The sequence below is a fragment of the Petaurus breviceps genome, unplaced genomic scaffold, assembly GCF_028583685.1.
Source record: "Petaurus breviceps papuanus isolate PSGF00001 unplaced genomic scaffold, PetGlider_PUasm1.0 90763, whole genome shotgun sequence".
Lineage (NCBI taxonomy): Eukaryota > Metazoa > Chordata > Mammalia > Diprotodontia > Petauridae > Petaurus > Petaurus breviceps.
Genome location: NW_027187340.1, coordinates 11,984,251 through 12,010,971, shown reverse-complemented (window position 1 = coordinate 12,010,971; position 26,721 = coordinate 11,984,251). Strand labels below are relative to the sequence as shown.

Here is a 26,721-nt window from a genome sequence, read left to right as displayed (position 1 = left end):
GCCCTCTAGGTCCTCAAGTGTGACCTTTGGACTGAATCCAAACTTCAGAAGTTTTCCCTTGAGGCTGCAGGTTCCCCGTTCCTTTATAATGACTTAGAAAGGGTCTCAGTGGGGCAGCTAGATGTCACAGTGAATAGGGCATCAGCTCTGGAGTCAGGAAGACCTGAGTTCAAATCCAGCCTCAGACACTTAACAGTTAGTAGCTGTGGGTCCTTGGGCAATTCACTTAACTTCAATTGTCCTGCTCTTCCCTTCCAAAAAGAAAAAAAAAGGGGTCTCAGAAATCATCTAGTTCAAACTCATCTTACAGATAAGAAGAACAGGCCCAGAAAGTGTAACTGCCTTAGGATCATAAGATCAGTAATTTATAGATTGAGTTCATCTAATCCAATCCTCTCATTTTACAGATCAGAAAACAGAGGCTTAGATAAGTTAAGTGACTTGATCATTTAAGATCATACTGGTAGCATGTGGTAGAGTGGGGATTCAAACTGGGCCTTACAATTCCAAATCCAATATACTTTTGATTATCTTGCCTCCTATACCAAACTACTTTCCTTAGTATTTTCACTGGGAATCAGACTCACTGCCATACCAAAGACCTCCACTTTTTATCATGCTTCAGGTGAAATACAAGACTTCCCATTTACACTCTCTCACTACTCTTTTCCATCCTCCACAAAATTGCCAAATTTTCACACACTCTGTAATCCAGTGATACTGATCTTTATTTCCTCCAACTAGATCTTCCATCTCCCAACTCTGAGAATTTTCTTTTACTGTCCCCCATGCCTGAAACACTCTGCCCCCTCATCTCTGCCTCCTAGCTCCTCTGGCTTCCTTTGAGTCTCAGCTAAAGGCCTACTTCATATAATAAGCCTTTCCCAATCTCCCTTAATCTTAGTGCCTTTTCTTTGAGACAATTCGGAATTTATCCTGAATGTATCTACTTTGTTTACATATTGCTTCCACCATTAGACTGTGAAGTCCTTAAGAGTAATGACTGTTTTTTTTCTCCTTTATTTGTATTCTCAGCATTTAACACATTGCTTAGTCCATACTAAGCACCAAGATGACTGACTAACCACAGCACTCCTCAAGAAACTTCAGGTTTCCATATTGAATCTAGGGTAAAAGGTAAATACCATTGTACAGCATTGAAGGCCCTCCACAATGTGGCTCCAACCTCTCTTCCAGATATATTTCACATTACCCCCCCATCAAGAGCTCTGTAGTCAAATTGTTGTACTCGTTGCTTCCCATATGTAATATTTGATTTCCTTCCTCCACGTGGGGTGACACATTGACCCCATATGCCTGCAATGTGCTTTTTCCTCATTTATACTTCTTGAATCCCTGGCTCCGTTCAAGGCTCAGCTCAAGCCCTACCTTTTATACAAAACCCTTCCCCAAGCTGTTAGGGCTCCTTCAAATCTCCCTCCAAAAAACCCCATTATCTTTATTTACTTTGTATATATTTCAGATTTGTTTAGCTGGGTATATACCATTGTGATGCCCTTACAAACATAAGCTCCCTGAATGCAGCTGTTGTTTCATTGTTATCTTTGTATCCCCAGAACCTATGATGGTAAAGAAATGTAAATGATTGTGGAATTGCATTGAACAGACTATCTGGTTTACCAGCTTGATTTTAATAATTAATTAGATGCCTAGTATATTCCAGGCACTATGGTAAGCACTGGAGATACAGAGAAAGGCATAGTTTTTCTTGCTATAAAATAAATGTTCCTAAAGTATTAATTCATCAGATTCTAATGTTTCTATTCCCAAGATTTCTTTCTCTTCTTTTATTCACCCTCCCTGAACATGCCAGGCCAGAAAGGATACATTTCAATAAGCATCTTTTCTGTGTTGCTGCACTGGCTGCATACTAGTCTCTTAATAGTTGGTAAGCTTACTTTGCAAGTAATGTAAAATGAATTGTTGATGACATTGCTAAAACTACACGAGAAGCCAGATGTGTTTTTTTTTTCTCCCAGAAGGCCATGCATGGCTTGCAGCCATCAGCAGACCAGGCAACATTTTAGCCTTTAGCTTGGTTCAGAGCTTGATACTCTGTTGATGACATAATATGTCACCCAGTATCTAAAAGGACACAGTAGATTTGATTCAATTTTCATTTTATTTATTTATCATCGCAACATGTAGCCCAAATAGTAGAACGCAATGACATTTTTCAGTTCTCTGTTGCAGGGAAAATCTTTTTCTTATTAAAGACAACGTTGGGAGGAAACCCTCTACAGTTATGTGGTGGTTTGCAAGTATACCTTCTTTTGCTTTAGAAAAAAGTCAGCTTGTGGATATTACAAGTTAAGTGTGGCTACTTGAAAATGTTATATACAAAATAAATGTGAAATCGTAAAAGGGAGGACTGGGGAACAAAATTGTAGATAAGATTGAAGCATGAATATGAGAAAGAAAACCTGGGCTGATTTTAGAGGAGGGAAGGAGGAAAGAGGAACGAACAATTTATTAAGTGCCTACCTAGGTATTGAGCTAGGTACTTTACAAATAAACATTGATTCTTACAATAATCCTAAAGGGTTGGTGTTTTTATTCTCTCCATTTTATAGTTGAGGAAACTGAGGAAGACAGAAGATACCTTGTCCAAGGTCCCATAGGTAATAAATAAATGTCTGAGGTCCTATTTCCACTCTGGTCTCCCTGTGTCCAAGTCCAGTGCTCTACCCACTCATTTGATAGCAGTTGGCATAAGAGAAGTAAAGGAAAGTTGAGGATGAAAATTAACCTCAGCCAAGAGGGCTGAGAAAGAGACTTGTAAAACGACTTTCGGTCACAGAATACATATTAATGGAAAGATGTGATTCAAGCTCCAGGCTACAGGTGTCAACCAGACAGGGAAGACTTTCCTTTTCCCTCAGGTCTAGGGAGAGTGAACCTGTCTGACCTGTCTATGGAATGGACTGGAGCTAAGAAAAGATACCAGGCTTTCATTGTTAATCTGGACCAGGTTAACTTCTCAAACGGATAGAAAGAACTGTAGAATTCACCTAGATAATGTCTTTATATTACACACATAAAATATACCTGCCTATTTAAAAGTTTGTACTCTGATATTGCTTGCACAATAACAGAGTTGTTCATATCTTCTAAATAGATGACTGAGAGTATATAACAACATTTATTAATCATCTATTTTGTGCAGAGAACTAAAGGAAGTACAAAGATTATCTAAAACAATGTCCCTGCTCTTCAGGAGCAGAATTCTAATATAATAGGGGCAGCTTAGTGACTCAGTGGATAGAGTGTCAGGCCTAGAGTTAGAAATTCGCATCTTTATGAGTTCAAATTCTGCCTCAGATATTTACTAGCCACATGACCCTGGGCAAGTCACTTAACCCTGGTTGCCTCAGTTTCCTCATCTGTAAAACAGGCTTGAGAAGGAAATGGCAAACCACTCCAATATCTTTGCCAAGAGAAACCCAAATGGGGCCATGAAGAGTAAGACATGATTGAAATTACTGAACAACAGAAGGAACAGAAGATACCAATACTCACCGTAGAGACAACGTCCTGGAAAACACAAATGAGCAAAAGAGTAATCTCCTTTAATCCTTGTAGAATAATTCCCTAAATCAGTTAGTCAATTAACATTTATTAAATACCTATTTTGTAGGCAGGAACATCCTATCTAAATTTCTTATCTCCCTCAGCTCTTAGTATAGTGCTCTGCACTTAGTAGGCGTTTAAAAATGTTTCTTGAACTTGCTGTTGGCCCCCTAGCTACCCCTGATTCATTGTAGGCTATTTCTCTATCTCAACCTGTGGTCAGTGGACTGCTTATGGCCCTGGGGCTGCTTGCAGCGTGCCAAAGGATTTTGGGTGGCCCTCGAAAAATGTAGAGGAAAACATCCTTTGTATGTAAAGGAAATCCTCCGGCTTGTAAGGGTTGTAAGCCCTGCTCATCTCCTTGTCGAGTGAATTCATTTTTCTGGAATGCACTCTCTCTCTGCCTTAGAGGATCCCTATTTTTCGTCAAAGCAGCTTTCAAGTGTAACCTTCAACACAAAGTCTATCCTTCTTGCCCCTGCCCAGGGCCTCTGCTTCATGAAATTGCTGTGATTTATTTCATATATACTTTGTATTTACTTACATATAGATAGATTTTTAACCCCAATAGAATGTAATTTCTTTGAGGGCAGGAGTTGTTTCAGTTTTGGCTTTATGTACTAGCATCTAACTCAGTGTCTCATACAAAGTAGAAATTTAATAAAGATATGTTGAATTGAATTGACCCTTTTTGTAAGGGCTACAGATGAGGCCAAGGTAGAGGATTATGTTTGACATATTCTGGAAGTTTCTTCATGTAGACATCCTATACCAGTTGAACAGATACAGTAGGAATAATTCATAAGGTCTTTGAAAGCCTGTCTAACATCCTTACTATTATTTCTTGGCAGGTTTTTGTGATGAAAAGATTGAGTAGCAAAATTCTCCCCAGACCCTTCTGTCCATAACTTTCTAGTGCAGTGGTCAAAATATCTGGTGGAATGAAAATAACCTATATACACGAAAGAGTACTATGTATCTCAGACCAGATAGAGGCCTATACCACTGGGTGGAAATAAACTACAGAGGCATTCAAGAAAGTCTGTGGGCCTTAATTCTCATGGCAACTCAGAATTATCCTGAAAGTTTATCTTTTTGGTTGTTTTTTTTTTTGGAGGGGAGAAAGCAAGGCAGTTAGAGTTAAGTGACTTGCCCAAGGTCACACAACTAGTAAGCATCAATTGTCTGAAGTCGGATTTGAACGCAGGTCCTCCTGACTCCAAGGCTGGTACTCTATTCACTGTACTACCTAGCTGCCCCAGTTGATCTTCCTAACATAGAAAGTCAATGATTTGTATAAGAAATTTCCATTATATACTTCTTAAATATAAGTATCAGGAAATTAAATTTTCATTTTTTTAGTAGTGTCATACAAATGCTCCTAGGAAAGCACAGAATGTAGGTAAAGTCTCCTTGTTGGAAAAACCAAGCTTCATTTCACAGAGAAGTGGTTTGTTACATGCAATGTTAGTGCAATTTTGCCAGGCTTTGTTGTTGCCCTATGACTAGGCTTGAGGCAAGGCCAATTATCAAAGGTTTTAGCTGTGTTTTACTCTGAGTTTTTAGATTCAGTCAAAGCCCAAGACCAAAAGGAAAATGGTAGATTTATAAAACTAAAGAAAGGGGAGAAAACATTTCACAACCTTGAATAGCTATATATATATGATATATTTCAGGGCTGCTCATCCACCTTGGTGTCCACCTGATTCAGCCAATTCTCATCCGTAGGTCCAAGAAGTTGTAGCGTGCACAGTGGCCACACCCTGATAAACCATCTCAGTAAATGGGCTAAACCAGGTTGAGAGTAACTGACCAGCCTCAAATTCATTGGTGAATTAACGGTATGTCTGCTCCAAGTATGTGAATACTTCTCCTGGTGGAATGACCAGATGAGAACAATTTGTTTCAATGGCCACAAAGGCAGCCAAAGCGGGTTCTGTGGGTAGCTTAGGGCTTGGTCCGACATTGAAGATGCCACAGTCACCCACTGCATCCTGGGCCATTTCAAGTTGTCTTGACTTTTGTCCTGCCACTGGACTTTGATGACTCAGGAAGAAAGAGTAAGGCTTATGACTTTGTGCAACTCTGCTTCACTTAAATTCAGTTCATGCACAAATCAAGTCATTATTCATAATGTCACGGTCCTCTTTGAAAGCAAAGGATGAACAATAGCAACAAATACATGTGTGTATGTATATGTATACACACATATATATATGTGTATATATATATATATATATATATAATGTGCATATATTTTACAGGCTTCCATTTTCAATTAATAAGGTTAGGGAATATTATCCTCCTCACTTAATTGCAAAATCATTCATTTTAAGGACAACCAATGTCAGGTTTGAGACATCTATATGGAAATATTTAAAGAAGTGACATTAAACTATCAAGACAGATGATCTTTGTCCATTAATTAGAAATTCACAGTCAGCAGGTTTTTGTGACTTAGGTACAATATCATTATTTCTGCTTCTTCTTCCAAAGGTTTCAAAAGAAAAGCAGAAGAAAAGCATTACTGGGAGCCTGAAAATCAGCCTAACTTCTGTATTTTAAAAGTTTTGAAATGCTGTTTTGGAAGTTCTTCATTTTTCTTAATTTCTTATCTATCATTTATTTTATTCCTTTCTTCTTTTTCTCTCTACCATCTTATGAACAACTTTAGTTTATTTAGGCTTAAATGCATTGATATGTTCCTAATCAAATCTGATTTTTATGGTAATGTTTTTTCTGCTGAATTTTGGTCTGAATTTGTCATTTTTCCTCCAGGAGAATAATTCCTTTTAAAGGATGTGTTTTCTTTTGTGGGTAACATCTAAGTTGTAAATAATTATAATTATTACAACCCAAGGAGCTCAAGCTGCTTTCCTTGTCAACCTGAATTTATTCCAGAATTGACAGAGTAACTTTTGTTTTTTAAGTTTTCTTAAACCAACAATCCACATTACTGAATTTATCAGGTAGTTGTTAGCCAACTGAGTTGTGGGAAAACTACTTCTCAGGAAAGTAAACGGGGGCTATTCATTTTCCAGGTAGAATTTGGTTGAGGTAACATCTAAAATTCCCCTTACTCTATGATTCTAAATTTTTGAAAGGGAAAAAGTGATTTGGGTAAATCTGTAAGAAGACAGGTCAAAAGTCTCCAGCTGTATATAACACCTACAGTATTACTGAGTGAAACTCTAGTGTAATCTACATGGGTCTCACATTAACTGGGAGTTGAAAGGATCTTAGGGATGTGATGGAGTCAGTTCACAACAGCTTGAGAGAACTGTTCTTTCTTTTTGTTATTGATGTAAATATTTATAGATATAATTTTTCCCTTAAATTCTGCTTTGGCTGCATCCCACAAATTTTGGAATGTTGTATCATTTTTGTCATTCGCTGTAATGAAATAACTAATTGTTTCTATGATTTGTTCTTTGACCCATTCATTGTTTAGGATGACATTATTTAGTTTCCAATTAGCATTTAGTCTGTGCTTCCATGGCCCTTTATCAAATGTAATTTTTGTTGTATTATAATCTTGAAAGAATACATTTAATATTTTTGTTTTTCTGCATTTGGTTGTGTGGTTTTTATGCCCTATTATATGATAAATTTTTATGAAGGTACCATGTACAGCTGAGAAAAGGTATATTTCTTTCTGTTCCCATTCAGTTTTCTTTAGAGTTCTATCAAACTTTTCTAAGATTCTATTCATCTCCGTAGTTTCCTTATTATGTATTTTGTGGTTAGATTTATCTAGCACTGAAAGAGAAAAGTTGAGGTTCCCCAGGAGTATAGTTTCATTGTCTATTTCTTCCTGTTATTTAAACTTTTCCTTTAAGTATGTGGATGTTATGCCATTAGATACATAAAGATTTAGTATTAATATCACTTCATTGCTTATGGTTCCCTTTTGCAAGATGTAGTTTCCTTGCTTTCCCCTTTTAATTAGGTCTATTTTTGCTTTTGCTTTGTCTGAGATTATCATTGTTACCCCTGCCTTTTTCACTTCTGTTGAAGCATAATAGATTCTGCCGCAACCATTTATTTTGACTCCCTGTGTGTCCCTTCCATTTCAAGTATGTTTCTTGTAAACAATATATTGTTGGATTCTGGTTTCTAATCCATTTTGCTATCTGCATCTGTTTTATGGGTGAGTCTATCTGTTATAGGAATGTAAATTTTTTAGATCTTCCCTGCCCCTAGGTTAAGTGTACCTGGAGCCTGTGGTGGGAGGCTTGTTTTTTAGGAGATATTTTGTAATTGGGCAATGGGTCAAGAGGGTTGTTACATTCTCTGAGCCTAGAGAAGGTTATATAAACCCTGATGTGAGACTTTGTTTTGGGGCTCACTTTGAGAAGTGTTGTGTGATTTGACCAGATGACACTCTGGGCAGCCATTGAGAGCCCCCTGGCTTTGAAAACCTAGATGTTGATGCTTCCCTCTCTAGTAACTGTGATTTGGTATGGATGTAATGGTCAGACAGTTGGAGCCCTGTCTGCTTGAAATGTTTCTGTCTGTATACTCTGAAGTTCAGGGTGCTGACTTTTCCCCCTGAACTAGGTAAATGATATGTTTGATTGATTAAAGCAGGATTGTTAACTCATTTTGAGTTGCTTTCCCTTAGAAAAGCAGATCTAAGAACCTGTGTTGACAGCCACCCTGGGGATGCTGGAGTGCTTGCTGCTACACCATTCCATTCATATTCAAAGTTGTGATTACTAATTGTGAATTTTCTTCCATTCTATTTTCTTCTGTTTATCCTTCTCTATTTTTTCCCTTCTCTAAAGTGTGTTTTGTTTCTGATCACTGCCTTCTTTTCTCTACCCTCCCTTTTATCACCCCCTCTTTCTCTTGTTCCCTTCCCTTCCTACTTCCCTGTTGGGTAAGACAGATTTCTATTACCAAGTGAGTATGCATATATTTTTCCTCTTTCAACCAATTTAGATGTGAGTGAGGTTCAAGCTTTACACCATATTCTACTCCATTGCAAAAGTTCTTCCTTGCATGCCTATTTTATATGAAATAATTTTGCCCATTTTTCTTCTCCCTTCCCTCTTGCTCATCCATTTTTTTACATCATCACAATATAATCAACTCACTCTCACACCCTCTGTCTACATAGAATACTTAATGATAAAGTTCTTAGAATGTACATGTATAATCTTCCCATATAGAAAGAAAGGTATCAGGGTGGCCAGGTGGCGCAGTGAGTAAGAGCGCCGGCCCCAGAGTCAGGAGACCAGAGATCATTTCCTGCCTCAGATACTCAGCACCCACACAAAATAACTGGCCATGTAACCTTGAGTAAGTTACTTAATCCCAATTGCTTTAAAAAAAAATTAAAAAAGATATGATTTCTCTTTCATGTTTGCTTTTTTATGCTTGCCTTGAGTCTTGTATTTGAAAGTCTTATTTTCTATTCAGCTCTGAGTTCTTCATTAAATACTTATTTTTTCCCTTAAAAGATTATACTAAGTTTTGCTATATTATTGATAATATGATATATTATTCTTGGTTATAATCCTAACTCTTCTGCCTTCCAGAATATCATAAATAGTATAAAATCTAATATATCATAAATATTATATCAACACTATATGATATATAATAATAAAGAATTTTAAATTACAGTATGATATAATATTATATCATATCATAAATATCTACATATTGTGCTATCCTCCCTGTGGCTCCACTATATTTTAATGGTTCCTTTCTGCCTGCTTGTAAAAATATTTTCTCCTTGATCTAGGAGCTCTGGAATTTAGTTATCCTGAGAGTTTCTTTCAGGTATTGATTGGTGGATTCTTCTAATTTCAATTTTACCATGTGGTACTATTTTATTCTCTTGTTTTATCAGGGTAGTTTTCCTTGATTTTTTCTTGAAATATGATGTATAGGCTCTTTCTTTGATCATTGTTTTCAGATAATCCAATAATTCTTAAATTATCTATTCTTGATTTGTTTTCAGGTAATATCTAGTTGTTTTCCAATGAGATATTTCAAGTTATCTTCTTTTTTTATTCTTCTTATTTTGTTTGATTGTTTTATATGTATCAAGTAATCGTTAGCTTCCACTTGCCCAAATCTAATTTTAAGGAATTATTTTCTTGAGTGAGCTTCTATACCTATCTTTCCATTTGACCAATTCTTCTTTTTAAGGAGTTATTTTCATCACTGAATTTTTATACTTCTTTTTCAATTTGGCCATTTTGTTTTTTAAAGCATTATTTTCTTGAGTATTTTTTGTGCCTCTTTTACCAAGTTGTTAATTGTCTTTTTTTTTTTTTTAAGCAATCGGGGTTAAGTAACTTGCTCAAGGTTACACGGCCAGTTATTTCTGGGTGTGGTGCTGAGTATCTGAGCCCGGATTTGATCCAGGTCATCCCGACACTGGGGCCGGTGCTCTTACTCTCTGAGCCACCTGGCCGCCCCTAAGCAATTGGGGTTAAGTAACTTGCTCAAGGTTACACGAGTAGGTGTTTCTGGGTGGGTGCTAAGTGTCTGAGCCCAGGATTCGATCTCCAGGTCTTCTCAACACTGGAGCCGGTGCTCTTACTTGCTGTGCTACCTGGCTGCCCCTATGTTAATTGTCTTTTGATAATTTTCTTCCTTTGTTTTTATTTCTTTACTTAATTTTTCGTTGATGGCTCTTATTTTTTTTTTTAAAGCAATCGGGGTTAAGCAACTTGCTCAAGGTTACATGGCCAGCCATTTCTGGGTGTGGTGCTGAGCATCTGAGCCCGGACCCAATCCAGGTCATCCCGACACTAGAGCCGGTGCCCTCACCCGCTGAGCCACCTGGCCGCCCCTCTTATTTGATTTTTAAAGTAATTTTTTTAGCTCTTCCAAGAATTCTTTTTTCCCCCTTCACTTCAGCTCCTTCACAGTCAAACCAGGAAGCAGGGACTGTTTAAGTTTCTCTGCCTTCTCTTTGTCTGTGATAACCTATGTGTACAGGTATCTGCTGCAGCGAACCTTAAACTTCAAATTGTCCTTTTTTTTCTTGATCTTCACAGATTTGGCATCTTTTCTCCTGGCTGTGAGCAAGAAGTCTTTTATTTCCTCAATTCTTCAGGGCATGGTGGCAGTGGTGGTGGGACAAGGAGACAGCGTGTGGCCTGAGAGGTCATGCAACTGCCAAGGGGCCAAGGAAGATGGCAAAAAGTATTCCAAGAATTCTTGTTGGACTTGTGCCCAATTAACATTGTTCTTTGAAGCTTTACTTGTGGTTATTTTGACTTCATTGTCTTTTTCTGAGTTTGTATCTTGATCTTCCCTGTTACCATAGGAGATTTTGGTAAAGTTTTTTTTGTTGTTGTTTTTTGCTAATTTTCCCACTCTATTTCTTGATTTGGAACTTTTATGTTAATGTTGGGCTCTGTTCTCAGTGTGGCGGTTGGAGAAGCTCTGTCTTAAGTTTCAGGTTATTTCATTATTCTTTTCAGAGCTAATTCTGGGTTTTAGAAATTTTCAATGCTTCCTAGGTGGCGTGATCTAGAGAGAGGTATGCTCACTGGTCTCTTGGTCTGCACTCTACCAGGAAGGTTCCCTGATCACTGAAGATTGCAATCAATACTACTCTTTGGGGTCCCTTCTCACTTAGGACCAGAAGTGATAGTAGTCCCCACCCCACCCCCAACCCTTGAGGCTGGAAATGATATTACCCCTCAGGTCTTCCCTTCCCTCTTGACCAAAGTGCTCCTCTCTACCCTTGAATTATGATCTAGGAGTGGGTATAGGCAATGGAGACGCCAAACAGCATCTGATCCTATGTCCAGTATTAGCACAGGGATACCCTGTTATCTCTTTCTGACCATTTTTCAGGTTTCTTTACTAACTTCAGCTTGAGAGCTCCCAGAGCTGCTGCTTCTGTTACTGCCACTAAGTCCCACCATGGGTGTTTTATCCACCTGGACTCTGGGTCAGTCTCTTGCTGTCATTTCACAGATTTTGCCTTGTACTGGAAGAACCTCTCACTCTGACTTTTTGGCTCTGCCACTCCAGAATTCTATTTGAGGTGTTTTCTAAAGATTTTTGTAGTAGAATGATGGAAGAGCTCAACCAAGTATTTCTCTACTCTGTTGTCTTGGCTCTGGTCCTGGAAGTCTTGACCTTTCTTTTTGTCAGTAGAATATCTGGGTCAGAGGGTATGGTCACTTCAGTTACTCTTTGCATAAAATTACAAATGCTTTCCAGGATATCTGGACCAATACACAATTCTATCAAGAATGCATTAGTATGCCCGCCTTTTCACAATTTCTACAACACTGGCTACTCCTAGATAATAGCTATTTTAAAATTTTTTAGGGATTCTCACATGATAGAACAATTAGGCTTGAGCTTATTAATCTTAGAAGGCAAAATGAAGTGTAATGGAAAGAATCCTGCGCTTTGACTCAGGACTGACTCCAGTTCAAACTCCACTTCACACACTTACTTGTCTGTGACCATGGACAATTCATTTGACTTCAATGTGCCTCAGTTTCTTTGTCCATAAAATGAGGATAATACCTACAATAACGACTTCAAAGATTTTTCTGAGAATCCATTAATATAATGTTTATAAATCACTTTCAAAGCTCAAAACATTATGTAAATAGAAATTATTATCCATAAATTCAGGTATGCATATTTTGACTCAATATAAGTGCTTATTAGGGTCCTGGGAAAAAATGGTATGGGGTATTTCAGGAAATAATGAGGTTCCTGTCACCGGAAGTCTTAAGTAAAGGTTTGGTGTCTTTAGTGAATTATATAGTCTACCCACCATGATCTATAATTTGGCTTCTCTGTAGTGATTAACAATATAAACTGCCTTAAAAAAAAAAAACTAAACTAAACTAAGTATTTATTTCAGAAACAGTAGGGCAAGAGAAATATAGAAACTCATATCCTCCCCCACAGGAACTCTGTGAGAAGAACCCAGGATGAGAGAAAAAGTGGCAGCTGTAAAAACAACAACAAAACAAAACAAAACAACAGGAAGGACCAAGAAGCCAAACCTTCCTTAACCTCAATGAGCCTCTATTTCCTTGTCTATAATGTGGGGATAATGATACCAGTGGTACTTGTCTCATAAGGTTTTTTTCTGAAACTCAAATGAGATATTTATAAAGTACTTTACAAATCTAAGAGCACTATATAAATAGAAAATTTGTTATTTCTGATAAATTACAAATACAAATTTTGACTCAACACAAAGAAAAATTTTGTTAAGAGTCGTGCAAGAAAATGGAACGGAATGTTTCAAATAAAAGCAGCTGATACTTTCCCCCTCCCCCATCCCTGGCCAGTAACCACAGGCAAGAATATAAGTGGTATGGACATAGTCACAAGTGCAATAGCCATTGAAAAAATGGGGTTGCCATACTTTGATATACCTGCCAAATTGCACGATGTACAGCTAGTCCTCCATTTTTGCTTCATCCTGTTAGGCTAGCTGCATTGTGTAAATTAAGTGGATCATTACGGATTCTTCACCATTGTTGTAGGTACAGCTATTGTGGATTTTATAGTCTTATTATTTGAATTACATCATTGTGAGTAAATCATTGTGATAACAGAAACAATGAACTAAAAAAAAAATTCTCCTTTTAAATTCCTCTTAGAACCAGTGTTAGTCCTTCCAACTACTAGTTGGAAAAGAGATGGGTGTACAAGAAATCCACAAGGTGTCACTCTCCACAATAAATATACTTGATAGCTATGGAAAGGTGGTATTTTTTTATAGCTACCTCTAACTCATTTCATTCCATCATCTGAAGACAAATATTTTTCCTATAGCTACTAGAAAGAAGAGGTCAACTGAACCGTGGTCTCAGACGTCTTTCAGTTTTATTTACTCTTTTCTCATCTGAGATACTTCTTACTCTAACTTTAAATAGACATAGAGATAGATTTTATGACTAAAATTTTGAGACAAATACATCACAGCATAACCAATGGTTCTTATGCAAGAATACCAACAAGATAAAGATAAACCCAACATTAAATATCAGAGTAATTGGGTTCTTTTCCAGGCTAATAGCTCCAGTATCTTAACCTTTATGTAGTTTCTCAATTGTACTGTCTACAAAAACAACTTTCCAATATTTAGGTATGGTACAGAGTGTTCTAAAAGGTCCTTGCTATTTATAGCACTTCATTAAAGTTTATATAAAGGCTTTATAAAAGTACTATTTAAGGACAAAGCATTATTATTAGAAACAAGCTCAATAGTTAGTGTCTACTTCAACTGAAAAAGCAACTCACACAGCTAACTGCCTTAGCTCAGGCCCTCATCACTTCTTGCCTGGATTAATGCAATGGTCTCACAAACAGCTTCCCTACCTGAACTCACTTGCCACTTCAGTCCATCCTCCACACTGATAGCACAGTGATTTTCCTTAAACATGGATCTGACCATGCAACTCCCTTCAAATAACTCCAGAAACTTTCTAACAACACAAACTCCTCCTCAGTTCTGAATCCCCTAACATCCTTGCCTTTTCTTTCTTTTTTTTTGGAGGACAACTGGGGTTAAGTGACTTGTCCAAGGTCACACAGCTAGTAATGTTAAGTTTCTGAGGCTGGATTTGAACTCAGGTCCTCCTGACTCCAGGGCAAGTGCCCTATCTTTCTAATCCCATTGACCACTACTCACTTCTCATACTCTGAGATCTAGCCAAACCAACCTTCTCTCTATTCCTTACAAGTGACACTCCGTCTCCTATCTCCACACCTTCCCACTAAGAATAAGACACCCCCTCCTCCCAACTCACCTGCCTCAGAGAATCCCTCTCTCCTTTCAAGATCCAACTCAAGCACCATCTTCTACATGAACTCTTTTCTGATTCCCCTAAACTTCTAGTTCCCTAAATTCTAAATTCATTGTATTTAATTTTATTTATTATCTTTACATTAGTCCCATATATACTTGCAAAAATGTATTTATGTCCCCTATCAGAATGCAAATTCTTTGAGAGTAGGGATTGTTTCATTCATTATCTTTGCATCTTTATCATTTAGTAGCATACTGCCTAGCACACAGTAGTCATTTAATTAATAACTAATGATTCATTATTTCTTATCCAAGACCAAGATTTAGCATTGCAGTTCATATGATTTTGGCTCCCTGTGTTTCTTTTTGCTTACATTGCTACTGTCTGTAGCAATGTAACTTACATAACTGCTGTCTGTAGTTATTATTTATTTTATTTTAGTCACTGTGATAGGAGATAAGCCCTTTGATAGAGTGTAAGCCCCCTGAAGTAGGCAGCTAGGTGACACAGTGGATAAAGTGCTGGGCCTAGAGTTGGAAATACTCATCTTCCTGAATTCAAATCCAACCTCAGACACTTAGTTGCTGTGTGTTCCTGGGAAAGTCACTTAACCCTGGTTGCCTCAGTTTCCTCATCTGTAAAATGGACTTGAGATGGAAATGACAAACCATTCCAGTATCTTTGCCAAAAGAAAAACCCCAAATGGGGTCATGAAGAATCAGACACAGCTGAAAAATGACTGAACGACAACAAAGCTCCCAGAGAGCAGGGGTGGTTTCATTTTTTGTTTCCCTGGGCCATGTAGCAGAGCTTGGTACATTATAAATGCTTAGTAATGCTTGCTGATAAATTGTTTATATTTTTATTGGTTCTGCTTACTTTACCAATTAATGCATATTTTTTGTGCTTCTCAGAATTCTTCATCTTCATTTGTTATAATCTAATAATATTCTGTGATGTCACATACCACAATTTGTTCAGTCATGCCCCAGTCATATGAATACTGATGAATACCTGCTTTGTTTCCTTTTATTTTTGCTACCAAAGAATGATCGTATGAATATTTTTGTATATATCGAATCTTTTCTGTTTTTTACTTTCTTGAGGTATATCCTAGATATGGGCAACATTATCATTAATAGTGTAGTGGCATTTCTCACATAATTTCTAATTGTTTTCCAAAATATCTCCACCAAAAACCAATGACACACAACTATAAAAGGAGTATATCAAGGTACATTTCCATGAAGAATATTTAAATAAAACGTTGTGGGTGCTTGTATTATGGCTTCTTTTCTGAGATATTTTTAGTGGAATAGGAAGGAGGAATAGGGAGGTCATATCATCACATTTTTTTTGAGGGTAGAAGGCAAGGCAATTGGGATTAAGTGACTTGCCGAAGGTCACACAGCTAGTAAGTGTCACGTGTCTTAGGCCGGACTTGAACCCAGGTCCTCCTAACTCCAGGGCTGGTACTGTATTCACTTGTGTCACCTAGCTACCCCATCATTATATTTCTTGGAAATTGATTCTTATTTAAAAAAACATGGTAGTTTGTATAAATATTTCAGAGACAAATAGACAGTAGTTCTCTTCACAAACATGATTTTGAACATGGAGTGATTGACCAAGTACGTTTTATATTTGGCAAAAGACAAAACCCTTGAAAACAGATTTGAAATGTACCATAGATTTGAAAATGCTGATTTACATATTGTTTTCCTTTTTTATTAGCTGAATATTATCCTGGAGTGGATTGAAACTGAGCAGAGATGATTACTAGAGAAAGGAGAGTGGACCCAGAATAATTCTCGAGTTTTTATGCTATTTTTCTAATGGATGGTTGCTTTGGATTTTTTTTCAACTTGGGAAAATGGTAGCTAGTTTTTATATATGTTCTTGCATTTGCATTTCTTGAATTTGCACTGATTTTAACTACTTCATGCCAAATGGTATTTAGTTACATGTTAAAGTTTATTGGATTAAAACCAAAACACTCCCGTGTATGCACTGAGTTTTCACAAAACTAGTAGAAATAAGGGATCACAAATTTTTGTTCTAATGATATATTCTCTTTTCAGTCAGTAACAACATTAATTAAGCAAAGCTTCTCATATGTCTACTGTACTGTACGCATTATCGTGTGCATTTAGATACTGGAGCTGAGAAAGAGCCGGAAAAGAAAAGGTCACCAGAGGCCTTGTCTTCAAAGACATGAGAGCATAATTGAGGAAATGGCAGAGACACATGAAGGAATTGAAGAACATTTTTTTAAAACAAAGTTGATCTATCAAGTTCAACTTGATAGCATAGCTGAAATTTTCAAAGATTGAGGAGTTATAAAATGGTGAAAAAACTCAACTATAACAATCTTGGCAGGCTTCCTTAGAGGTACTAATTTTCCTACTGGATTTTGAAGGAAGGAAAATTCATGGACTGAAAGAGAAGGTGAGGAGGAGGAGACACATACTTAGATATGTGACACATACATATACACAAAATGCTTTGTTGTCATTTCCATTTTTGGTTTGGGCCATGATTTTATTAATAAGGGAAACTCAGTGTGGAAATCCCCTTTGCTGATGCATATCAGCAACTGTAATCTATTACATCTAATTAATAGTCATATATACACATATAGATGAGTCACAGTTTAGTAAATCCAATTGCTGTGGCCCAGTACTTAGTCACATATGTAAATCTACATGTGTGCTTTTGCTATATACATGTTCATCGTTTGATTTTCATTCCATGACATTATCTCTCCATCTCATCTTCTACCATCTTCTTTTCCTTTTGTCTTCAATCTTTTCCAACATCAGGGTCTTTCCCAATGAGTCCTTTCTTATCATTGTATGATCAAAGTATGTAAGCTCCAGTATTTGACTTTCCAGTGAATAAATAGCCTGAATTAATTTCTTTAAGTATTGACTGATTTGATCTCCTTGCTGTCTAAAACATTCTCAAAAGTCTTCTCCAGGATCACAATTTGAAAGCATTGATTCCATAGCATTGGGCTTTTTTAATAGCCAAACTCTGACAACCATACATTACTACTATACAAGGTGATATCTCTGCTTTTCAGTATGTTGTCCAGGTTTGCCATAGCTTTCCTTTCAAAGAGGAAAACTTCTTTTAGTTTCATGGCTGCAGTTACCACCTGCAGTGATCTTTGAGCCTGAGAATATAAACTCTGACACTGCTTGTATTTCTTCTCTATTTTCCAGGAAGTGATAAGATCAGTTGCCGAGATCTTCATTTTTTTTTAAAATATTAAGCTTCAAGTCAGTTTTTACACTTTCCTTTTTCACCTTCATCAAGAGGCTTCTTGGGGCGGCTAGGTGGCACAGTGAGTAAAGTGTCGGCCTTGGAGTCAGGAGGACCTGAGTTCGGTTCTGGCCTTGGACACTTAACACCCCCCGCCCCACAAAACTAGATGTGTAACCTTGGGCAAGTTACTTAACCCCAATTGCCCTCCAAAAGGCAAAAAAAAAAAAGAGGCTTCCCAATTTCTCTTCACTTTCTGCCATCAGAGTAATGTCATCTGCATATCTGAGATTGTTGATATTTCTGTCACAACCTTAATTTCAGCTTTTGATCCACCCAGCCTGGCATTTCATATGATGTACTCTATATATAAGTTAAATAAGTAAGGTGACAATATACAATCTTGTTGTACACCTTTCTCTAATTAGTTGTTCTGTGTTTGGTTCTGTTACTTTTTGGTCCACATACAGGCTCCTTAAGAGACAAGTAAGATGATCTGGTACTTCCATCTTTTTGAGGACTTGCCATATTTTGTTGTCATCCACACAGCCAAAAACTTTAGTATAGTCAATGAAGAAGTAGATGTTTTTCTGGAACTCTCTTACTTTCTTCATAATCCAGAAAATGTTGGCAATTTGGTCTCTAGTTCATCTCCCTCTTCAAAAAATCAGGCAGCCTTTCTGGTAATTCTAGGTTTACATATTGCTAAAGCTTAGTTTGCAGAATCTTAAGCGTAACCTTGCTGGCATGTGAAATAAGTGTGATTATTCAGTAATTTGAACATTCTTTGGCAGTGCCCTTCTTTAGAATGGTGACATAAATTGATCTTTTCCAATACAGGGATCACTTTGTTTTTAAAATTTGCTGGCATATTGAGTATAGCACTTTCACAGAATCATCTTAGATTTTTAAATAGCATTGGCTGGAATTCTGATACCTCCACTAGCCTTACGAATAGCAATGCTTCCTAAGGCCCACCTGACTATTATCCAGGATGTCTGGTTCTAGACCAGTAACCACACCATCTTGGTTATTAGTGATGTTAAGCTCTTTCTTGCCTCCTACTCTCTTTTCCTCTGTCCACATAGGGAACCATGACCTTACCTGTGGGTGCTCTGCCCAAAGGAATATAAATTTTGATTGCTGAAACCTCTCAAGATATTTTGGGGTTTTCAGACTAGATAATGTTTTTAAGGACTAGGCCTTAATCCCAAATCACTCTGACTCTCACTGATTGGCCAATAATGCATCCCAGCCCAAGCCTTACTTGGTCATTATTTAGACTTGATTGCTCAGAATGAATGTAAATAGCAATTGTTTCTGTTTTGGTCAGAAATCCTGAGGGTCTTCTCCTCACAGATTAATTTTTGGGGATTTTTTTTAACTAGGTAAAAGAGGCCATTTCTTTTGCCTCATTTCTTACCTAGCCTTAATCACTGAATGGGCATTGCCTCAGACAAACGGATATCTGGGGAAACCTTAACTTAAAAAAGGCCAAGGTCTCCCACTACATACAGGGCCATCTCTAGTCAGTTCTGATCTATATCTTGCAACTGGACCCAGATGGCTCTGGAGGAGAGAATAAGGCTGGTCACCCTGCACAGCCCTGTCTCAATGAAATCCAATTCTCTTGTAAATCATGACATTACCTTCCTGATGTCATTCATCCTCTTCAAGAACAAAGGACAAGGGGCGGCCAGGTAGCACAGCGAGTAAGAGCACCGGCTCCAGGGTTGAGAAGACCTGGAGATTGAATCCTGGGCTCAGACACTTAGCACCTACCCAGAAACACCTGGCCGTGTAACCTTGAGCAAGTTACTTAACCCCAATTGCTTTAAAAAAAAAAAGGACAAAGGACAAAAACAACAACAATTTTGTATTTTTGCCACCTCTTTTTAATTTCTTCTGCTTCTGTAAATTCCATACCATTTTTTAAACTTTATCATGCCCATTTTTGCATGAAACTTTCCTTTGATAGCTCTAATTTTCTTTAAGAGAATTCTTGTTTTCCCCCATTCTATTGTTTTCTTTTATTTCTTTGCATTGTTCATTTAAGAAAACCTTATCTCTCCTTACTATTCCCTGGAATTCTTCATTCAGTTGGGTATATCTACCTTTCTCCTCTAAATTTCACTTTCCTTCTTTCCTCAGTTATTTGTAAAGCCTCATCAGACAGCCATTTTGCTTTCTTGTTCTTCTTTTGCTTTGGCATGTTTTTTGTTGCTGCCTCCTGTACTGTAATTGTAAACCTCTCTCTGTCCATACTTCTTCAGGCACTCTATCAAATCTAATCCCTTAAACCTATTTATCACTTCCATTTCATATTCATAAGGGATGTTATTTAGATCATACCCATATGGTCTCATAGTTTCCCCTACTTTTTTCAATTTAAGTCTGAATTTTGCAATAAGAAGCTCTTCATCTGAGCCAGTCAATTCCAGGTCTTATTTTAACTGACTGTAGAGCATCTCCAGCTTTGTCTGCAAAGTATATAATCAATCTGATTTCTATATTGAAATATGGTTATGTCCATGTATAGGGTCACCTCTTGGATTTTTGAAAAAGAATGTTCATTATGACCGGTAAGTTAGCTTGACAAAACTCTTAGTCTCTGTCCTGCTTCATTTTGTATCCCAAGGTCAAACTTGTCTTTTAATTATCTATCTACTTTGGCATATCAATTCCCTATAATGAATGTGACACCTTTTTTTGGTGTTATTTCCAAAAGATGTTCTAGGTCTTCATAGAACTGATCAATTCTGGACTCTTCAGCATCAGTGGTTGGAGCATAGACTTGTAATACTGTGATGTTGAACAGTTTGCCTTGGATTTGAACAGTTATTCTGTAATTTGTGGGATTATACCCCAGTACATCTTTTCTCACCCTTTTATTGACCATGAGGGCAACTCCTTTCCTTCTAAGAGATTATTGCTCACAGTGGTATACATAGTGATCATCTGAATTAAATCTGCCGTTTCTCATACATTTAAGTTCACTGAGACAGTTTTTCAGTAGGCTGGTAATTATTATGCTGAGGGGGGAAAATGAATTGTTCTTTTTCTTTTTTTAAACCATCAGCTTGTTATTATTTCTTTCATTCAGAAATACTTACAGTTGCTGCCCAAATTTCTACAATGGACCTATATTTAATTATTCCAAAAGTAACAAGTTCTATAAATGCTATGAAAATTTTGTATTAATCACAGATCCTCAAGAGGACTCTCTGACCAAAAGGTAGTAATGGCAAAGCCCTATTATAATCTCATCTCAATGTTGGGTCACCTTTGTGATTTTATTCAGTTCCCTTCCACCCTTATTACTACCAAATCATGTAGTAGTATAAGTAGAAAAGTAGCAGTATCAAAGCAAGAAACAAAGTCCCTGATAAGCTCATAATAGTTTAACATTTCCAGGTGATGTAGCCCATACTTAGGGAGCATTAAGTTCTTAAATGTTTGCTATCACCTTAAATTTAATTCAATTTCATGTTCATTCTGATTGAAAGAATTTGATAAATACCATTCATCATGAATCAAAAATTGATAACTGTAGAAATGGGAAATTCTTAATATTATGGAAACCCAATCATGAAATCTTAGTGTTAGAAGGGGTCACGAGAGGTCTTATGGAAACAACTGCTATCCCATTCCAAAATGTCTTGTCTAGTATCAGCAATAGATAATTATCTGCTGATAAACTATTGACTTTATAAATCAGTAAAGGAAGCAGATTAGGGAAATTTTGATCAAATTGAGTAGTTTTCTTAATCAATCTGATGACAGTATAAAGGAATGCCATGTAATGTAATAAGGCATGGCCCTTTGATAAAATCTCCTTTCTGAGCTCTTAAGTACTTTATGTCCAACTACCTGTTGGACATGTCACCTAGATGCTCTATGAGTGGCTCAGATTCAACATATCTAAAAACAAGTTTATCATATAATCCCTCCTTCAATCCATTCCTCCAAACAAAACAAAACCAAATCCTGTTCCTCCTCCAAACATCCCTATCTTAGATTATTTTGGTTGATCACCTTTCCTAGTGACCCGGCTTTAAAACTTAAGTAATCTTTGTACTTTGTGTCCCTTAAGGAGGTCTGCTCCTTAAGAATGATTGAGTTAAAGATTTACTGAATGATTTTACTTTGTGTCCCTTAAGGAGGAATATTCCTTAAGGATTGAGTTAAGGACTTACTGAATGATATCTTTTGCTTAAAACTATATGACCACTTTAGTTATAACTCATTATGTAATAACATTGTGAATGATGTACTTTTGTTTCTGTCAATGTTTTATCTTAGTTTATTACTGAATAAATAGAGAATTCACTATACCATGTAATCAGAACCTTGAAGCTGTTTACAGCAGCAGTCCTCTGGAAAACTGCTAGTACTTGGCTTTACGTTGAGGCAGCTATCAAATCTTGAAGACTCACTCTTCACCTTTCCACTTGTACCTCTTCCAGTGTGCATGAAGGGGAGAGTTGAATGTTGCCATCATTAATGGTGAGTTGTAGCAAAAGTAGACACATATTTGTATGTAGCCTGAGAGAGTGATGCAAAGAAATTACTTCCTGAACCCTAGGGTTCCTTCCCCCTTTAGAGTATGGGAAAGTTGATTTTCAGTACCTCAAACAGCACAATCCTGCTTCTGGCCTTCTGATATAAAAAAAGAGATTTCTGGGGCAACCCCAAATTTAAGAATTGCCAGGTGGGTAACTCCAAGTTTAAGAATTGATAAGTTAAAAAATTCAGTTGGGGCAGCTAGGTGGTTAGGAGGACCTGAGTTCAAATGTGACCTCAGACACTTGACACACTCACTAGCTGTGTGACCTTGGGCAAATCACTTAACTCCAATTGTCTTGCCTTCCTCCCTCCAAAAAAAAAAAACAAAAACAAAAACAAAAACAAAAGAATTCACTCACTGGACATTCTAGAGAGAGATTAATTTTCCAAAGCATCTTGCTCCTTGGACAAGGAAGGCAATAGTTCACATGGCTCCTGTCCAGTGTCTTCTTTGGAGCACGAGGCCAAGCAGAGCATTTTCAGCAAAGCCAGAAACCAGAAACAGCTAAGTAGCAAAGGGCAGCATCAAGGAGAGCACCATCTGGCAGAGCCCGTGGAGCAGCACAGAAAAATGACAGTTGCTGGCTTAATGACACAAGTTAACAAAGTGCTGGTACTAAAAAGCAAATATCTTGCTTCCTAATGGAGTGTTCTTTCCACTCCACCGAAGTCTTATTTTTCTGGAATTGATATGTTTTCCCCATTTTCACAAGGACCTCTTAAGAACCAAATCAACTAGAGCAGTGAAAATGTGAATCAGAAATTATGAATTGAAAATTCCCCCATGTTTTTGTAACCTAAAGACAATGTAATGTTGCAAAAAAGAGCAAATAGATACCTGAATTCTCATCTAGGTTTCCACTATTTGAGCTTTGTAACTCAAGTGTAATTCACTGAACTTTTCTGATCCTCAGTTACCCATCTGTTCAATGACTGGTTGATCATTAAAGTACCTTCCAGCTCTAAAATCCCTCTGCATTTACCTATAGGTTTATCTATATCTGTGGATAGTTAGATAATAGATAGATATTTAGATATACTTATAAATGTAAAAAAAAGCATATACATATAAATTCCTCTGGCTTTTAAAGCCTTTCATAATTTGATCACCTCTTTCCCTTACTTTAAGGCTCTACCCTGGTTCCAATTCCTCCTTCTTGCTCCCTTACACCTCCTCACTCCATATACTCTGTGATTCAATGACATTGACCTCTTCCTTGCTCCTCACTCTAGACATTCTATCTCCTGACTCTGGACATTTTCACTCATCCTGTGTCCTTGCAACTCCATCCTTCCTCATCTCTGTCCCTTCACTTCCCTGACTTTCTTCAAGTCTCAGCTAAAATCTCACTTTCTGCAGGAAACCTTAATGCTAAACCTCCTTAATGCTAGTGCCTTCCCTTTGAAACTGTCTCTGGTTTGTCTTGTATATACTGTGTTTCAACATAGTTGTTTGCATGTTGTTGCTACCACTAGACTGCAAGCTTCTTGAGAGACAGGACTATCTTATCCTTATCCACTTAACACAGTGCCTGGTGCATAGTAAATGCTTAAAAATGTTTTATTGACTTATCTCTGTATAAAGATATAGACCTGTCTATCTAGAGATCTCTGCCTCTGTCTCTCAAAATAAATAACAATATCTTGATATAGATAGCTTGATATCCACTCTCATAGACACACAGAGAGGAATTTTAAAACTGGACACCAACCATTCATTACACAAATGAAGAAACTGAGTCTCAAAGTGATTAAAGTGACTTCCTTGAATTATATAGACAGTAGCGAAACTTGGTCTCAGCATAGAACTTAGTTGTAAGGCATCACACCTATAAGGAGAGAGAGAGAGAGAGAGAGACAGAGAGAGACAGAGAGAGAGAGAGAGAGAGAGAGAGAGAGAGAGAGAGAGAGAGAGACAGAGACAGAGACAGAGATAGAGACGGAGACGGAGACAGAGAGAGGAAGAGAGAGAGGCAGACAGACACAGATCTATCTTTAAACCTATGTATCTATGTTTCTATACACCTATGTATATCTCTCTAGATGTCTATAGATGCTCATCTATTTAGATAAAGATATATCTATGTAAAATCTATAAATTCTAAAGCACATGAATTCATCTCAGTTTGGAGGTGTGTCTATCTTGTTTCCTTTGGCTTTCCCCATAAATATGTTTATTTCTGGGGATCAGTTTTCACATTTGGATTGATCTTCCATGGAATGAGCATGAGCTATTAATTAGAACTTCTCAGCTGTTATTATTGTTGTGACTCTGTAAATGTGTCCAACTTGTATTTTACTGGAATGAAAAAAAAAAAAACCAAACACCTTTTTTCTCACACTTGTCATCCAGTCTATCCTGTCACTCAAGGGTTTTCCCCTGGTTTGTTAATTGGAATTTCTCACTCGTTGGCAATAATTCTTGACTAAAAGAGCAGTTACCAATGAGAATTCTGGGACAATTAAGAGACCTAATGCCTTTAATAGAAAAGCTTTGCAATGGCACACAAATGTCTTTTAATACCTCCTAGGGACAGTGGGTCAGCCGATTAGAACTATTCAGGGAAATGAATAAACTTTGAATTTACTGCTATGAATATCCCACAGGATTTATACAGTGGACAACTTGCATTACCAAAGATCCTTAGTTCTGATAGGTGTCACTGTTTACATGGTGACCAGGCCCTAAAGCATGTATATTTACCATGAAACCAAGAAAATAGCAATGTTGCATGCAAATGAAGAAATAAGTCCACAGAAAGTTGTTTGGCTTATCCACTGAGTTATTAAAATATTTTTGAAAACTAAGTTTTGCTTACAAGAATTAGAAGACAATGACTACACCCATGCCTGCCAATTGTTTTTCCAAATGTATCATATTTTCTGATTTCATGTACTCCTTCCTTTTCTATTGTCAATGTAGAAGAGCAATAAAAGAGAATAAAAAATTTGGAGGCTAAACAATGTTTCAGGATGTCTTAATTTCCATAGTTCTATTTCATCCTGGTTTTCCTCCTATTTGTCTGACAACTCTTGCTCTAACTCTTGCTGGCTCATCTTCTACCCCCTAAGTATGAGTGTTTCCCAAGGTCTGTCTTTAGCCTTCTTCTCGCTAAAATCTTTCCCTTGGTGATCTCATCCTCTCACATGCCCTCTTCAGATGACTTCCAAATCTACACCCAGGCTCACTCTCCTCTCTGAACTCCAGTTTCTATATCCAGCTGTCTGCTGGATATTTTCACCCAGATGTCACACAAGCTTTCTCAAATTCAACATTTCTAAAAGTAAGTTTATCATATAAGCCCTACCACCCACCCCTCAAAAACCTCTGATCCTCTTTAAAACATTCCTATCTTGGTGATCTTGGTTGATCACCATTCCTGGTGATCTAGGCTTAAAACTGAAGTCATCTTTCCCTTGATTTCTTCTATTACTGTCTCTCTGCCTCTGGTCTCTATAGTCTCCGATTCATCCTCTCTGCATCAGCCAAAATAATCTTTCTATTGCAGTCATCTGATAATATCACTCCCTTGCTCAAAAATCTTCAGTGCCTCCTGTCCTTGTATAAGATAAAAATACAATCTCCTTAGTCTGCCAATTTTAAAACCTCCCATAATCCAGTTCCCATCTGCCCTTTCCAGGAGTTTTGAACTCTGTCACCTTTCATGCATTTTGTAATCCCATCACACAGGGCTGCTCCCCAATCTCTTTTCTTCTTATTTCTGCATTAGCTCACTCCAACTTTTCCCTCTGTATGGGTCATATTCCCTTCTTATTTCCATCTGTTGAAATCCTTGCCTTACTTTAAGGCTGTACCCTGGTGCCAATTCCTACATGAAATCTTATCAAAATGCCCCCAATTGAAAGTGATTGGGAACCGGCTCTGGAGTCAGGAGAACATGAGTTCAAATCTCACCTCAGACACTTAACACTTACTAGCTATGTGACCGTGGGTAAGTTATTTAACCCCAATTACCTAGGCCCCGCCCACAAAAAAAAGGAAAAGTGATTGGGATTTTCCACTTAGTATTTCTTATAGCATCAGGATATTTCTTTTGTCCCTATAACATTCTATCTTATATCATACATGTGTTTGTATGTGTCTTATCCCCATTGATATACTGTAAGCTCCTTGAAGGCATGGAATATATTGTTTTTCATCTTTCTGTGCATAGCATCTATACCTTTCATATAATAAATGTTTGAGGCAGTCGGGTGGTACATCAAATAAAGTGTGTAAGCCTGGAGTCAATAAGACCTGAGTTCAAATCCAGCCTCAGAGGCTTACTAGCGATGCGATGCTAGATAAATCACCTAAACCTCTATCTGCCTCAGTCTTCTCAACTGTAAAATGGGAAAAATAATAGCACCTCCCTCACAAAGATGTTGTGATGATCAAATTGAATAATATCTTTAAAGAATTTAACGTAGTATGTGGCAAACAGTAGATATTTAATAATGTTAGTCCTTTCTGCCTTTGGTCCAAACATATTTCTAACTGTGATAAAATGCCTTTTACGAATCCAAATCTGAA

General features: G+C 37.3%; 1 protein-coding gene and 1 pseudogene across 2 annotated transcripts in view; both read right to left on the bottom strand.

The window, feature by feature from the left end:
* Window positions 1–26,721, bottom strand: part of PPP1R1C (protein phosphatase 1 regulatory inhibitor subunit 1C) — a 216,264-nt gene that overhangs the window by 136,106 nt on the left and 53,437 nt on the right. The window lies entirely within an intron of this gene.
* Window positions 10,462–10,674, bottom strand: LOC138146610 (large ribosomal subunit protein eL38 pseudogene; annotated as a pseudogene).